The following is a 16,231-nucleotide window of genomic DNA, read 5'->3' on the forward strand; positions in this document are numbered from 1 at the left end:
ACAGGGAGGCCTGGTGTGCTGTGGTTCATGGGGTCACAAAGAGTCGGACACAACTGAGTGGCTGAACTACAAATTAATAATTTATTAGGGTGAGGTTGGGATGATTTGGGAGAATGGCACTGAAACATGTATATTATCATATGTGAAATGGATCGGCAGTCCAGGTTTGATGCATGAGACAGGGTGCCCAGGGCTGGTGCACTGGGATGACCCTGAGGGATGGGATGGGGAGGGAGGTGGGAGGGGCGTTCAGGATGGGGAACACATGTACACCCATGGCTGATTCATGGCAATGTATGGCAAACCACTACAATATTGTAAATTAAATGAATTAAAATGAATAAATGTATAAAAATATAAAATATGTCTATTTATAAATAAATACTATAAATAAATGATTTATTTATAATGTTTATAAACAAATTTTTTAGATTGAAAATGTTTAAAAAATAACACATTTTATACACAAAGCTTACTTTCTGTAAAATTAATAACTTTATAGGAAGGATTACCAAAGAATGTACATGGCAATGAAAATATCCTATCAAAGTCTAGTATTTAATATTGATACTTTCTTTCATTTGAGGGATTCAAAGAACTTCATGAAATCTCTGAGTACTATAAGGAAAAGATTTGGTCTGTCTGAACCATAAATTGCACAGCAAAGCTTTCATCACGATGTTTACTGAATAATGCTGGACTGGATGCTGCAGTAGCAAAGCACAGACTCCAGGAGCCTCTAAGATCTATCCCGTTACTCTTTACCACGAGCTGAATAAGATACGTGAGGTGCAACTTACTAGCAAATGAAGAAGATATTTCATAAAACTTGGTATTTGCCATCTAGCTGTCAAAAACAAATTTATCCATCTGCATCCAAGGAAAAGTATTCTCATTTTAAATTGAGACATAAAGTTCAAATAACAGTAATTTGATCTAACAACATGCAACTTGAGAACATAAGTGAAAGTTGCTCAGTCGTGTCCGGCTCTTTGTGACCCCATGGACTATACAGTCCATGGAATTCTCCAGGCAAGAATTCTGGAGTGGGTAGCTGTTCCCTCCTCCAGGGGATCTTCCCAACCCAGGAATGGAACCCGAGTCTCCTGCACTGCAGGCTGATTCTTTACCAATTAAACCACCAGGGAAGCCCACTTGAGAACATAATCCTATGTCAAAACAGTATACTAAAAATACCAGCATTGTTTTATTCAAAGCAAAAATCAAGGTGATCGCAATACCTTTAAATCCAAAAATACAAATATTAGGTGGAAGTATGCTCTCAGTTGCATTGGCAGTGTCCATCTTGGGTGGTAGTCACTTGTAAAATTTCCAAATCCTTCCCCCTAGCACTCTGATTCAGATTATGACACACTAGATTTGGCACCTTGTCTTAGTAATCTGAATTTTCATTGTGCATTTTTAACAAGTACTATAACAACACTTTAGGAAACAATGCAAAACACACCTCTAATAAGATGCAAATTACAGAGCCTTAGAAATATATCTTATAAGGAAATTAAATCTTATCTTATTGAACCTGATAATTGACAAATTGATCAATTTTATAAGAAAGAATAGCAATATTTACATACAAATAAACAGCATATGCTTCTCTGTAAGCTACAAGTCTAATAACAATACAATTATACTACTATTTGAAACTCAGAGTCACCACTTTTTAGAAGTAACTTTCAATATAGTGTGTAAGACTTCAAACACACATACAAATTATACAGAGAGAAACTGGTTTCATTACCTTATTTCTCCTTCTGGTTTTTGATAAAAATTAGAACTTCCCAGATCCCATAGCTCTGAAGAAATTTAGACTACTTCCCAAAACACCCTCTGAGGGGTTTACATTTGCTACCACAGAAAATAGGATGCTTAAAAGAATGCCACCAGAGGATTTAGATGCAGTTTCCAGAGGAAAAAAATCTTTGGGACTTCCTTGGTGGCTAAGATGCCACCCTCCTAATGCAGGGAGCTGGGTTCCATCCCACAAGAGTAACCAAGAGTTCACATGCGGGAACTAAGATCCAGCGTTAGTCAAATAACTAATTTTTTTTAATGTTTTGAGTAGAGGAGAGAGTGAAGTCTCTGAGAAAGACTGTTTTGAGAAAGATAATGTTCACCTCTGTGGACAAAGGATGTTGCCTGTCATTCCAGTAAACAAGCACCAAGCCATCAGCCACTGCAGCACCCTCATTCCCACTGATGGTATGCCCCAAGGGCAATTCCGGATAGAGAAAAACAGGAAGCACCCTGTGCTCTGGATACTGGCCCTAGATAATTAAGATGCATATCTAATGAACAATTTCATTGAGCCCAGATTCTTGCATCTTCCCGTAAGTAAAAAGGCACTAAAATCATAAACTTGCAATGTTTATTTCTGTGATTAGCAGTTATCTTTTGACTACATGTTTTTGTTTTGTTTGTTTTTTTTAAAGCTCAACATGCCTACACATCCTGGCTCCTCCCTTACCTCGCTGGAGCAGCTCCTCAGAGATATCTGAGAGACTGTCTCCCGGGCTATAGTCTTCAGTAAGGTCTCAAAATAAAACTTAATTCAAAACTCTCAAGTTGTGTGTTTTTCTTCCGTCAGCACTTGGATGTGTAAATTCAAGTAGGCTTATTTTTCTTTAATTTGTTACTGAACATTACTGAACACACATCAATAGTAACAAGAAAACACATTACCTGTGATTGCTCTCTTCACCAGCCTTCTGCTAGATTATGTTTGCTCACTTCACTCTACAGGAAGGGCAGAAAAGGTTTTTCCAACACTTGGCACTGCTGGCAACTCCCAGAAGAATATTTCCAACTAAAAAAAAAAAAAGAGAGACAGAGACCCACAGTCATCAATAAACTACAAAAACCCAATCAATTATTCTCTAGGTTTTCTCCCCTCCCAGCTACCGCCATTTGTTGTGCACTGAATGGCTCTGCCTCAGATTGCACTTACTTTTTTTTAATTATTAGCAAAAATTAAATCTTTATTTAGAAGTCTGAATGCTAGCCAAATACGAGACTCCCACTGGGCAGCAGAAAGGAAAGGATTCTTCTGTCCTCCAAGAGATGGTAAGTAATTATATACTTCTTTTAAAAGAGAAAAAAAATGTGGAAATAAACCCATATCCATGCATCAGCAACATAACATTATAATGAGAACAAACTATAAAATAGCAAGAAACTTCATAGCTTGCTTCTCCTTAAAGGTGTGATATTCGCCAAATATTCCCTGGCACTTCTGACCTATTCAAATATTGACAGTTGAAAGTTTAATTTATTGCCATCCCATGGGCAAAGTTTACTTTGGTTTTAGAGACAGGTCTCATGTGATCATGCCTACCTGGGAAGATGTTTCACAGCACAGTTACATGGCTTCCTGACCATACATTCAGAAAAACATGAGCTTGAAGAAGGCTGAGAAAGGACTTCCCTGGTGCTAAGTGGCTAAGATGCACCGCTTCTAGGACAAGGCCTGGGTTCCCAAAAAGAGGAAGCTGGGAAATTGTCCCACCTGAGACGAACCGTACAGAGGACATAACCTAGAGGTGTCCTAGAGAGCACAGCAAAGAGACTAACCCCAAGCACAGAGACCTCAAAAGGCCAAAAGAAAGTGAAGTGGCTCAGTCGTGTCCGACTCCGCAACTCCATGGACGCGGCGGCGGCAGCGCCCGGCGCACTGAGCGTGGCCGAGAGCTACCCCGCGTCCGAAGTCAGGAGCAGCGGCCTAGAGTGCCAGGCTGCGACGGCGCAGGAACGGCCGAGAGGAAGTACCCCGCGTCCGAGGTCAGGGGCCGCGGCCGAGAGGAGCTACCCTGCGTCCGAGGTCAGGGGCCGCGGCCGAGAGGAGCTCACCCGCGTCCGAGGTCAGGGGCCGCGGCCGAGAGGAGCTACCCCGCGTCCGAGGTCAGGGGCCGCGGCCGAGAGGAGCTACCCCGCGTCCGAGGTCAGGGGCCGCGGCCGAGAGGAGCTCACCCGCGTCCGAGGTCAGGGGCCGCGGCCGAGAGGAGCTACCCCGCGTCCGAGGTCAGGGGCCGCGGCCGAGAGGAGCTACCCCGCGTCCGAGGTCAGGGGCCGCGGCCGAGAGGAGCTCACCCGCGTCCGAGGTCAGGGGCCGCGGCCGAGAGGAGCTACCCTGCGTCCGAGGTCAGGGGCCGCGGCCGAGAGGAGCTACCCCGCGTCCGAGGTCAGGGGCCGCGGCCGAGAGGAGCTACCCGCGTCCGAGGTCAGGGGCCGCGGCCGAGAGGAGCTACCCCGCGTCCGAGGTCAGGGGCCGCGGCCGAGAGGAGCTCACCCGCGTCCGAGGTCAGGGGCCGCGGCCGAGAGGAGCTACCCTGCGTCCGAGGTCAGGGGCCGCGGCCGAGAGGAGCTACCCTGCGTCCGAGGTCAGGGGCCGCGGCCGAGAGGAGCTACCCGCGTCCGAGGTCAGGGGCCGCGGCCGAGAGGAGCTCACCCGCGTCCGAGGTCAGGGGCCGCGGCCGAGAGGAGCTACCCCGCGTCCGAGGTCAGGGGCCGCGGCCGAGAGGAGCTACCCCGCGTCCGAGGTCAGGGGCCGCGGCCGAGAGGAGCTCACCCGCGTCCGAGGTCAGGGGCCGCGGCCGAGAGGAGCTACCCTGCGTCCGAGGTCAGGGGCCGCGGCCGAGAGGAGCTACCCTGCGTCCGAGGTCAGGGGCCGCGGCCGAGAGGAGCTCACCCGCGTCCGAGGTCAGGGGCCGCGGCCGAGAGGAGCTACCCTGCGTCCGAGGTCAGGGGCCGCGGCCGAGAGGAGCTACCCCGCGTCCGAGGTCAGGGGCCGCGGCCGAGAGGAGCTCACCCGCGTCCGAGGTCAGGGGCCGCGGCCGAGAGGAGATACCCTGCGTCCGAGGCCAGGGGCGGCGCCCGAGGCCAGGGGCAGCGGCCGGGAGGAGCAACACCACGTCCAAGGAGTGGTAGCTGTGTGGACCCAGGAGGGCCTGGAGGAGCCATCCCACACTGAAGGTCAGAAAGGGCGGCGGAAGGAGATACCCCTCATCCAAGTTAAGGGGCAGCGGCTGTGCTTTCCTGGAGCAGCAGTGAAGAGATACCCCACACCCAAGGTAAGAGAAACCCAAGTAAGACGGTAGGTGTTGCAAGAGGGCATCAGAGGGCAGACACACTGAAACCATACTCACAGAAAACTAGTCAATCCAATCACACTAGGACCACAGTAAAACTAAGGCATGCCTGCGGGGCAACCCAAGACGGGCAAGTCATGGTGAAGAGATCTGACAGAATGTGGTCCACTGGAGAAGGGAATGGCAAACCACTTCACTATTCTTGCCTTGAGAACCCCATGAACAGTATGAAAAGGCAAAATGACCCGATACTGAAAGAGGAACTCCCCAGGTCAGTAGGTGCCCAATATGCTACTGGAGATGAGTGGAGAAATAACTCCAGAAAGAATGAAGGGATGGAGCCAAAGCAAAAACAATACCCAGTTGTAGATATGACCAGTGATAGAGGCAAGGTCCGATGCTGTAAAGAGCAATATTGCATAGGAACCTGGAATGTCAGGTCCATGAATCAAGGCAAACTGGAAGTGATCAAACAGGAGATGGCAAGGGTAAACATCGACATTCTAGGAATCAGCGAACTAAAATGGACTGGTATGGGTGAATTTAACTCAGATGACCATTATATCTACTACTGCGGGCAGGAATCCCTCAGAAGAAATGGAGTAGCCATCATGGTCAACAAAAGAGTCCAAAATGCAGTACTTGGATGCAATCTCAAAAATGACAGAATGATCTCTGTTCATTTCCAAGGCAAACCATTCAATATCACGGTAATCCAAGTCTATGCCCCAACCAGTAACACTGAAGAAGCTGAAGGATTGGTGGCAGGAGAAGAAGGGGATGACAGAGGATGAGATGGCTGGATGGCATCACTGACTCGATGGACTCGAGTCTGAGTGAACTCTGGAAGTTGGTGATGGACAGGGAGGCCTGGCGTGCTGCGATTCATGGGGTCCGCAAAGAGTCGGACACGACTGAGCGACTGAACTGAACTGACTGGACTGTAGCCTACCAGGCTCCTCCGTCCATGGGATTTTCCAGGCAAGAATACTGGAGTGGGTCGCCATTTCCTTCTCCAGGAGATCTTCCTGACCCAGGGATTGAACGCAGATTTCCTGCATGGTATGCAGATGCTTTACCATCTGAGCCACCAGGGAAGCTAATGCAAATGCTAAACAAAGTGAAAGAGAATGCTATTCTAGATGAGAACAGGTGGAAGCCAGAGAAAAATGACCAAAAAAAAAAAAAACACATTTTAATAAAGCAATAGATACTATATGTAAATTTTAAGCATAGAAGCCATATTAAGTGCCCAATAACTGGGAAAGAAGAGTTAAATAAATTTGACAAAATGATCTAATTTACTTTATACAATTTTGTCAACCATCAGAAAAATTTGAATTTTAATAAAGTGGGGAAAACATCATTTATCATATAAAGAAGAAAGAAAACACAGAATACAATGTTGTAATTCCATATGATCACAATCACCAGTGCAAAGCAAGACACAGGAAGCAGTTTCTTCTAATATAATTAGAAGTATTTCCCTAATTTTAGATGGGTTAAGGTGAGCAATTCAAGTCAGAATCTAGTACTGATAGGGACAGAGTAAAGGGACAAAGTAGATGATTAAACAGTCCTCTAGGGGACTATAAATAGAAAATATATGGGGACCCCTGTAAGTTAATGATTACTCAAGAAAGTCTGCTTACCCACAAAACCAAGCAGGCTTGCTTAACACACAACCATGAAGAGACGAAAGAGACGTGCCCCAAAACAATATAACAATGGTGGCATAAACCTCACATCCTGCCCAGTGAGCTCATTAAGTTAATGATCCCTAGGACATACTCTCTGCACACATAAAAAAACAATAATTTGTGCACCTAGCTTGACCATGTAGAGACAAGAAAATTCCCCTGCCCAGCCTGGAGGAGGAGCTGATGATGGAAGCATGATGTCTACCCAAGAGAGACAAAGAAGCTCTTCTGCTCCTCCCTACTTTTCCTTTATGGTAAAACTGTAGCCCAGTGAGTTCTTAGGGTGTGGCATTTCTTGCCCACACGCTTGTAAACCTCACAAGTGTTCTATTCTAATAAATCACGTCCTTATCTATCGCTTTGTCTCTTGCTGAATTCTTTTCTACACTGAGACATAAAGGACTGTAATACTGGAGCCCTTCAGAGGCCCCCTGAAATGACACTACACAGTTTCATTACAACAAATGTTCAGTCACTAAATCGTTTCCGACTCTTTGCAACCCCATGGACTTCAGCACACCAGGCCTCCCTGTTCATCATTATCTCCCAGAGTTTGTGTAAACTCATGTCCATTGAGTTGATGATGCCATCCAACCATCTCATCCTCTGTCATCCCCTTCTCCTCCTGCCTTTAATCTTTCCCAGGATCAGGGTCTTTTCCAATGAGTCGGCCCTTTGCATCAGGTGGTCAAAGTACTGGAGCTTCAGCGTCAGTCCTTCCAATGAATATTCAGGGTTGATTTCCTTTAGGACTGACTGGTGTAACAAATATACCAGCTCTTTTCAAAATCTCTGGGTAATAAGGATGCACCATTCATTAACATAATTTTTCTGTAACAGTTCAGTATATTAAAAGATGGTTCCCTAGAAGTCACTATAAGAGGTTTTGTGTGTATGTCGGACCTACAGATGCCTCAAAAGCTTGGAAGTCATTTATTATAACACGTTTGTTTCGTGAAAGGGATAAAGATGAAGAGAGGGACCTCAATGTGACCAAAGTCTTCAAAACTGGATACAATTGTGGTAATGCCTGGGCACAGAAAAAGTGTGTATGGGGCCTGAGAGGCAAGGGATAACACTTCACATGCAAATAAACAAATTATTCACATTAAAATTTCTTCAGTGCCTTCAAATCTACTTTCCTCACTCGACTCCGATATTTAGCACCTATGACTTCAAAGTATAATTCATAATCAAATCCCTGGGCATTTCATCTCAAGCAATTTTACAATGACTTACAAGTAAGAGAGAATTCTACTTCTTCCATAATCCCACATGAACTGTTTTATTATCATGTACTAGAGAGACAGGCTCTCCTACTGCCTCTTAAGAATTACAGATTGCTTCCAGATGCTTTTCAGGTGATGTCAAGCCTTTTCTCATTCTGTGACTCTTGAATTATGAAAGGGCATCTCTAATTCATGAGAAACACTCCTCCCACTTCATTATCCATTACCATACATTCTGCCCTTTCGCTCCTTTATAGGCACTCACACACACATGCTTTTACTTGGGCAGCAAGGCATCCCTATGTATCAGGAAGGGCTACTGAGAATCACTTATATTTTACCATCAGGATTCCACCAGCAGCCATGCTTTGAGACTTCAAAAGGAAGCTGAGCTCCTCGAGAGTAATGCACAGGATAACATGGAAAGCAAGGTTAAACGGAATTAAAGTAAATTGAAAGGACTCTCTTAAAATTCACTGGGTCTTTATAATTCTCTCTTTATAATTTCTCCCTTAAAAACAAAATACATCTCCTGCTAATAAGGGGGTGAGGAGTTGGCAGTTCACAATTGAGTCACACCCAAATCTCTGCCCAGGCAAGTGTTTTCCTTCTAACAAAACATTCTACCTCCACTTAACAAAATCAAATTCAAGTTCGCAATCCTTCTATGCAATGGCTATGTCATTTCCCTAATTTCAAAACAGGGACAAATTTAAACCTCATTTGCAGATGGCACAAATTCAGTGAATTCAGACCTCTACTGTGCTGAGTTCAGAAATCTGCTAATAGGCGGGGCATGCACAAAAAGCACAGCAAACCATCAGATGAATGCTGTGCAGGTTGTGGGCGGAGAGGGGAAGATAATTAACAGCCACACCACAGATTTCTCCCTGTATCGGCAAAATGAATGCAGAGGGGCGTTTTTATAGGGGGTGTGGATTTTTCCATAGCATTGGATTAACTGACCCGAACTATAATCAAGTGCTTTCCTGGAGAGTAATTAACAAATCAATCAATCAAGTACAAGCCTCAAACAATTCAAGAAGTTTTCAAATTTGTAGTGTTGACGATGAGCTGATTATTGAATAATTTCATTCTCCAAAAGAGCTGAACTGAGACAGGTTATGTGAAAACTTGCCGATAAGAACAAAATGTTCTGCTGAGGCCCACAATCTTCCCTGAATCCACTCAAGCATATTAATAATAATTCAAGAGTCTTAAAATGGATGGACCTAAGCCCAATCCATGAATTTCATAGGTGAAAAAAATAAAGCACAGTAAAGGCAGGGGACAGGGCTTCCCAGCTGGTGCTAGTGGTAAAGAAGCCGGCAGACAATGCAGGAGACAGAAGAGATGCAGGTTCAATCCCTGGGTCGGGAAGATCCCCTGGAGGACAGCATGGCAACCCACTCCAATATACTTGCCTGGAGAATCTCATGGACAGAGGAGCCTTGTGCGCTACAGTCTACAAAGACGCTGACACGACTGAAGAGACAGACTTAGCATGCACACGGGAGGTGACGTGTTCAAAATTAAATGCTGGTAAACAGGGAAGACAGAAGTAGAAACCATATCTTCTCTACATTAAACTCACAATTCCTCAACTCAGTTCAGGTCAGTTCAGTCGCTCAGCCGCGTCCGACTCTTTGTGACCCCATGAATCGCAGCACGCCAGGCCTCCCTGTCCATCACCAACTCCCAGAGTTCACTCAGATTCATGTGCATCGAGTCCATGATGCCATCCAGCCATCTCATCCTCGGTCGTCCCCTTCTCCTCCTGCCCCCAATCCCTCCCAGCATCAGAGTCTTTTCCAATGAGTCAACTCTTCGCATGAGGTGGCCAAAGGACTGGAGCTTCAGCGTCAGCATCAGGCCTATAGATTTTGCCAAACTGCCCACAAAAGAGACTATTTTGCACTGATTCTGTCTACAGAATAGGTTATATAATTTCTTAATCTCTGCCCATCAAACAGCGATAAATGGAACCTCGGTTCAGTTGTAATGTGCATATCTCTTAAAATGAGCAGGTTCAGCATCTTCTCAATATGTTTGAAAGACACCATTATTCTTCTTCCTACAGACTATCTGTATCCTTTGTCCATTTTTCTACTGGGTGGTTGGAATTGTTCTTACGGAACTGTAGAAACTCTTCATTAGGGAAATCAGTCCCTTTGCAGTATGAGAAGCAAAAGTTTTCTCCCAATTATCTTAGTCATCTTTTATGCAGGATTTTTTTCTGTTAGTTTTCTAAAGTAATCAAGTTTATCAATCTCTTTTACAGCTCCTCTTTTTTCTCTCTTACTTAGACCATATGTACTCCAAGATTATAAAATAACTTTGCCATGCTTTTTTCCATAAAATATTTTTAAAATTTCTGTTTAACATAGATCAATTTTGCTTAACACTTGAGATACTGTTCTAAATAGCCTTTTCTTTCCCCACTCCAGATGGCCACCTGGTTATCCGACCACTATTTATTGAACAGAGCATCTTTCTCCAATTAACTTGAAATGCCATCTTTTGTCATGTACTAAACATGACATTTAGTAATACAAATGCTTCAATTATTATAATGTTGCAGTATGTTTTAATCTCTTCTCAGAAATGGCCGAGCTGTTCATGCTTACTTATTTTTCCATATGAGCACAGAATAAGGTTGTTTAGCCCCTGAAAATCTTGTTATTTTAGTGGAATTGTATTAAACATACACATTAATTTAAGGAGAACCAGCATCTCTGTATTCCAGAATATGACAGGCCTCATATCATTTATGTATCTCCTTCAGGAGCATTTTTTAACACCTTCATATATATCATACCTATTTCTTAAGTTTATTCTTGGGTATTTAATACTTTTTTATGGTAATTGTTTTTTCTTTCACTACATTTAAACTCTACACATGGACATCACTAGATGGTCAATACTGAAATCAGACTGATTATATTCTTTACAGCCAAAGATGGAGAAGCTCTATAGAGTCAGCAAAAACAAGACCTGGAGCAGACTACAGCTCAGATCATGAACTCCTTATTGCCAAATTCAGACTTAAATTGAAAAATGTAGTGAAACCCATTACCCCATTCAGGTATGACCTTGATCAAATCTCTTATGATTATACAGTGGAAGTGACAAATAGATTCAAGGGATTAGATTTCTGATAGAGTGCCTAGAGAACTATGGACAGAGGTTGGTAACATTGTACAGGAGGCAGGGATCAAGACCATCCCCAAGAAAAAGAAATGCAAAAAGGCAAAATGGTTGTCTGAGGAGGGCTTACAAATAGCTGGGAAGAGAACAGAAGCGAAAGGCAAAGGAGAAAAGGAAAGATATATCCATCTAAATGCAGAGTTCCAAAGAAGAGCACTGAGAGATAAGAAAGCCTTCCTCCGTGATCAGTGCAAAGAAATAGAAGAAAACAACAGAATGGGAAAAACTAGAGATCTCTTCAAGAAAATTAGAGATACCAAAGGAACATTTCATGCAAAGATGGGTACAATAAAGGACAGAAACAGTATGGACCTAACAGAAGCAGAAGAGATTAAGGAAAGGTGGCAAGAATACACAGAAGAACTAAACACAAAAGATACTAATGACCCAGATAATCACGATGGTGTGATCACTCATGGAGAGCTAGACATTCTGGAATGGAAAGTCAAGTGGCCTTAGGAAGCATCACTACAAACAAAGCTAGTGGAGGTGATGGTACTGCATTCGAGCTACTGCAAATCCTAAAAGATGATGCTATTATACTGCTGAACTCAACATACTAGCAAATTTGGAAAACTCAGCAGTGGCCACAGGACTGGAAAAGGTCAGTTTTCATTCCAATCCCAAAGAAAGGCAATGCCAAAGAATGCTCAGACTACCGCACAACTGCACTCACTTCACATGCTAGCAAGGTATGCTCAAAATCCTTCAAGCCAGGCTTCAACAGTATGTTGAACTGAAAACTTTCAGATGTATAAGCTGGATTTAGAAAATGCAGAGGAACCAGAGATCACACTGCCAACATTCATTGGATCAAAGAAAAAGCAAGAGAATTCCAAAAAAACATCTACTTCTGCTTCATTGACTACGCTAAAGCCTTGAACTGTGTGGATCACAACAAACTGTGGAAAACTCTTAAAGAGATGGGAACACCACACCACCTAACCTGCCTCCTAAGAAATCTGTATGCAGGTCAAGAAGCAACAGTTAGAACTGGACATGGAACAATGGATTGGTTCCAAATTGAGAAAGGAGTACATCGAGGCTGTATAATGTTACTCTGTTTAACTTATATGCAGAGTATATCATGCAAGATGCCAGACTGAATGAAGCATAAGCTGGAAACAAGATTGCCAGGAGAAATATCAATAACCTCAGATATGCAGACGACACCACTCTTATGGCAGAAAGTGAAGAGGAACTAAAGAGCCTCTTGATGAAAGTGAAAGAGGAGAGTGAAAAAGCTGGCTTAAAACTCAACATTCAAAAAACGAAGATCATGGCATCCAGTCCCATCACTTCTGGCAAATAGATAGAGAAACAATGGAAACAGTGAGAGACTTTATTTTGGGGGGCTCCTAAACCACTGAAGATGGTGACTGCAGCCACCATTAAAAAGCACAGATATCACTTTGGTGACAAAGGTCCATAGAGTCAAAGCTATGGTTCTTCTAGTAGTCATGTATAGATGCAAGAGTTGGACCATAAGGAAAGCTGAGAGCCAAAGAATTGATGCTTTTGAACTGTGGTGTTGGAGAAGACGCTTGAGAATCCCTTGGACTGCAAGGAGATCCAACCAGTCCACCCTAAAGGAAATCAGTCCTGAATATTCATTGGAAGGATCGATGCTTTAGCTGAAACTCTAATACTTTGGCCACCTGATGCGAAGAAGTGACTCACTGGAAAAGACCCTGACGCTGGAAAAGATTGGAGGTAGGAGGAGAAGGGGACAACACAGGATGGATGACATGGTTGGTGGGATAGCATCACCAACTTGATGGACCTGAGTCTGAGCAAGCTCCGGGAGTTGGTGATGAACAAGGAAGCCTGGCGTGCTGCAGTCCATGGGGTGGCAAAGAGTCAGACATGATGGAGTGATTGAACTGAACCGAACATTTAAACTAGTTGCTAGTATACCCAAAAGGTATGAATGTTGACATATTATTTCAACATCCAGGCACATTTATAAATATGATTATAGTTAATTTTTCATTTGATTCCATGGAGTATTCTAGCCGTATATTACTATCAAACCTCTCAAACTTCTTTTTCATTCTGTTGTTCACCTGCATTAATTTGTGATTCCAAAATACCATTAATAAAGAGTGAAAACAGTAGATATCTTTATTTTGTTTCTGATTTTAATGGTCACAAATTTCCTGTTAAGCCTGAGATGTTTTTTAGGTTGAGAAGCACATAGTTTACTAAGGATATTTTCCTACTACATTTTGAGGGTTTTAAAAAAGAAATCAATAATCAATATTGAATTTTATCACATGCCTTTTCTATAAAAATGATATGATTTTTCTATTTATATTTAACAAGATGATGAAGATCTTTAATAAGCTTCATACTACTGAACCTTTCTGCATTCCTACAACAATCCTCACTTGTTAAGGCATTTTGTTCTTTCAGTGCAAAATGCATATCAAAGGTCATCTCACCCCATCCTCTAAGCCAGCTCAAGAGGTGTGCACTGGCACCACGGCTGCACTGGCCCTCACCCCCTCACCCCCTCACCCCCTGTAACCTCTCTTCTTATGCAGTACTCCCTGAGATCATCTATCCCCAGGAATCCTCAGATACCCTTCCGCTCTTCTCGTACATCTCTGCCGACACGGCACCTCCACACAGAGGCCCTCTCTGTCTACTGTCAACTGTGTAAAACAGACAGGAATCACCTTCCTATCTTGTCACTCTATCCCTGAACCCGTTCTATTTTTCTCTGTAGCAACCGTCACCATCTAGCATATTATATTTCACTTCTATTATTTTATATTCCATCTCCCCAGTAGCATGCAAGCTCCTTTGAGAGCAGGAGTTTTGTCTGCTTTGCTCACTGCTCATTTTCCAGCATCGAGGATAAGCCTGGCACACCGAAATGACTCAATATTTATTGAATGAAGGAACAAAAAAATGAATGAACAAATGAACACTCATTTTATAGACAAGTAAGCTGAAGCTTAAAGAGATGAAGTCAAATCATACACTGGCAGAGCTAGGACTGAAACCCAAGTCAAACTTCCAACCCCCTGCCCTTTACCCTTGAAACAAATGACAGGTGATTCTAGGCCACAGAAAACGCTCATATATCTTATGAATACTAAAGTACGATTTATGGGACTTCCCTGGCAGTCCAGTGGTTAGGACTCCATGCTTCCCATGCACGGGGCACAGGTTTAATCTCTGGTCAGGGAACTAAGATCCTGGTTGCTGCAGGTATGGCCAAAAAAATAGTAATTATAAAAATGAAGTGCACGTTAGAGACGCCATTGAGAGATGGCCCTGTACTAAATGAATTAAGTAAGCAAAAGAACTAGAAGATGGCCTCCCCAGACTGGTTCTGGAGCCCAAAGGGGTAATCTCCAGCACTACACTGTCCAACAAGGTCACCTTTAGCCATGCAAGGTTACTGAAACTTGGAATGTGGCTTCTGGGACTAAGGGACTCAAAGTTTATTTCATTTTAATTAATTGAAGTCTAAAATTGATAACTGATTCAGTTACTAGAACAACTTGGGTGTAAAAATACTTTTTCAACTATACATTTTATACAATCTCAACAGAGATCAAGCATTTTCTGGTGAAAAGTGAGCATTCAAATATAGAGGTGCTTTAAATATAAAATCCTCACCAGAGTTCAAAGATGGAGTATGAAAAAAGAATGTAGAAGGTCTCATTAATAATATGTTCATTTTAAAAATACGCATTTGGTTGCACCAGGTCGCAGCACATGGCATCTTTTATCGCAGCCTGTAGGTTCTTCAGTTGCAGCATGCGACTTCTTAGTTGCAGCCTGTGGGATCTAGTTCTCTGAGCAGGCATGGAACCCAGGCCCCCTGCATTGGGAATGTGCAGTCTTAGCCATTGGACTACCAGGGAAGTCACCAACAATATGTCCATATTGATTACATGTTGGAAAAACAACACTCTGGACAGATTAGGTTAAATAAAATACATTACTAAAATTAAAAAAAAAAAAAGAAGAAGAAGAAGGTAGCCTCTAAAGAATTCCCAGGAAAATATGGTCATTATATTAAGGCAGCTCTCCTCTCTCATCACTTATGAGCCTCACAGCAAGCATCCCAAGGCTCTGACCCTCATGCACACATGTCCTTGGGTAGCCAGAGGGCAAAACTGGATGTTTCAAGGCCAAATGGTCATTGAACATGTGCGTACTACTGGAGCCGGCAGACACAGCACTGGAAGCACACTCTGCCAGGCGCTAGCCATACTATGGCCAACAGAGACACCAAGAGCCTGGCTTTGAAAATTATTTGCTTGGGACTTCCCTGGTGGTTCAGTGGCTAAAACTCCACACTTACAATGCAGGGGGCCCAGGTTCATCCCTGGTCGAGGAATTAGACTGCACATGTTGCAATCTCATCTAAACATCTAACCTAAAGACCCTGCATAGTGACTGTGGTTTAGTCACTAAGTTGTCTCCGCCTCTTGCAACTCCATGGACTGCAGCCCACCAGGCTCCTCTGTCCATAAAATTCTCCAGTCAAGAATACTGGAGTGGGTTGCCATTTCCTTCTCCAGGGGATCTTCCCCGACCCAAGAATCAAAGCCAGGTCTCCTGCATTGCAGGCAGATTCTTTACCAACTGAGCCACATGCCACAGTGAAAAGCTCCATGCCACAATGAAAATCTCCATGCCACAATGAAAATCAAAGATCCCAAGTACCCACAACTAAGATTCGGCACAGCTAAATAAATACTTTTTTTTTTTTCAAATAAAAAATGTATATGTACTTAAAATTGAAAAAAGAAAGAAAAATTATTTGCTCCTTCAAAGCCTAAGACTCTCTTTCGGTTTCAACAGGACAACCTATCATCAAATATTCTTCACAATCTTTTCCCTCTGCCATCACTAGGACATTTTCTTGAACCAACTTTAAGCTAAAAACAAAATTTCAGAAATCATTTCTGACATTAAACAGTATCTTTATTTTTTATTTTTTTTCCCAGCATTCAATCAAACCCTGTAT

General features: G+C 43.3%; 1 protein-coding gene across 3 annotated transcripts in view; it reads right to left on the reverse strand.

Moving 5' to 3' along the window:
- Positions 1–16,231, reverse strand: part of FHIP1A (FHF complex subunit HOOK interacting protein 1A) — a 296,802-nt gene that overhangs the window by 211,569 nt on the left and 69,002 nt on the right. For all 3 annotated transcript variants that reach the window (XM_069556706.1, XM_069556705.1, XM_069556707.1), the window contains exon 2: positions 2,701–2,824. The gene's annotated coding sequence lies outside the window, so the exon portion shown is untranslated. The remainder of the gene's footprint in view (positions 1–2,700; positions 2,825–16,231) is intronic.

This window comes from Ovis canadensis, chromosome 17 (assembly GCF_042477335.2).
Source record: "Ovis canadensis isolate MfBH-ARS-UI-01 breed Bighorn chromosome 17, ARS-UI_OviCan_v2, whole genome shotgun sequence".
Lineage (NCBI taxonomy): Eukaryota > Metazoa > Chordata > Mammalia > Artiodactyla > Bovidae > Ovis > Ovis canadensis.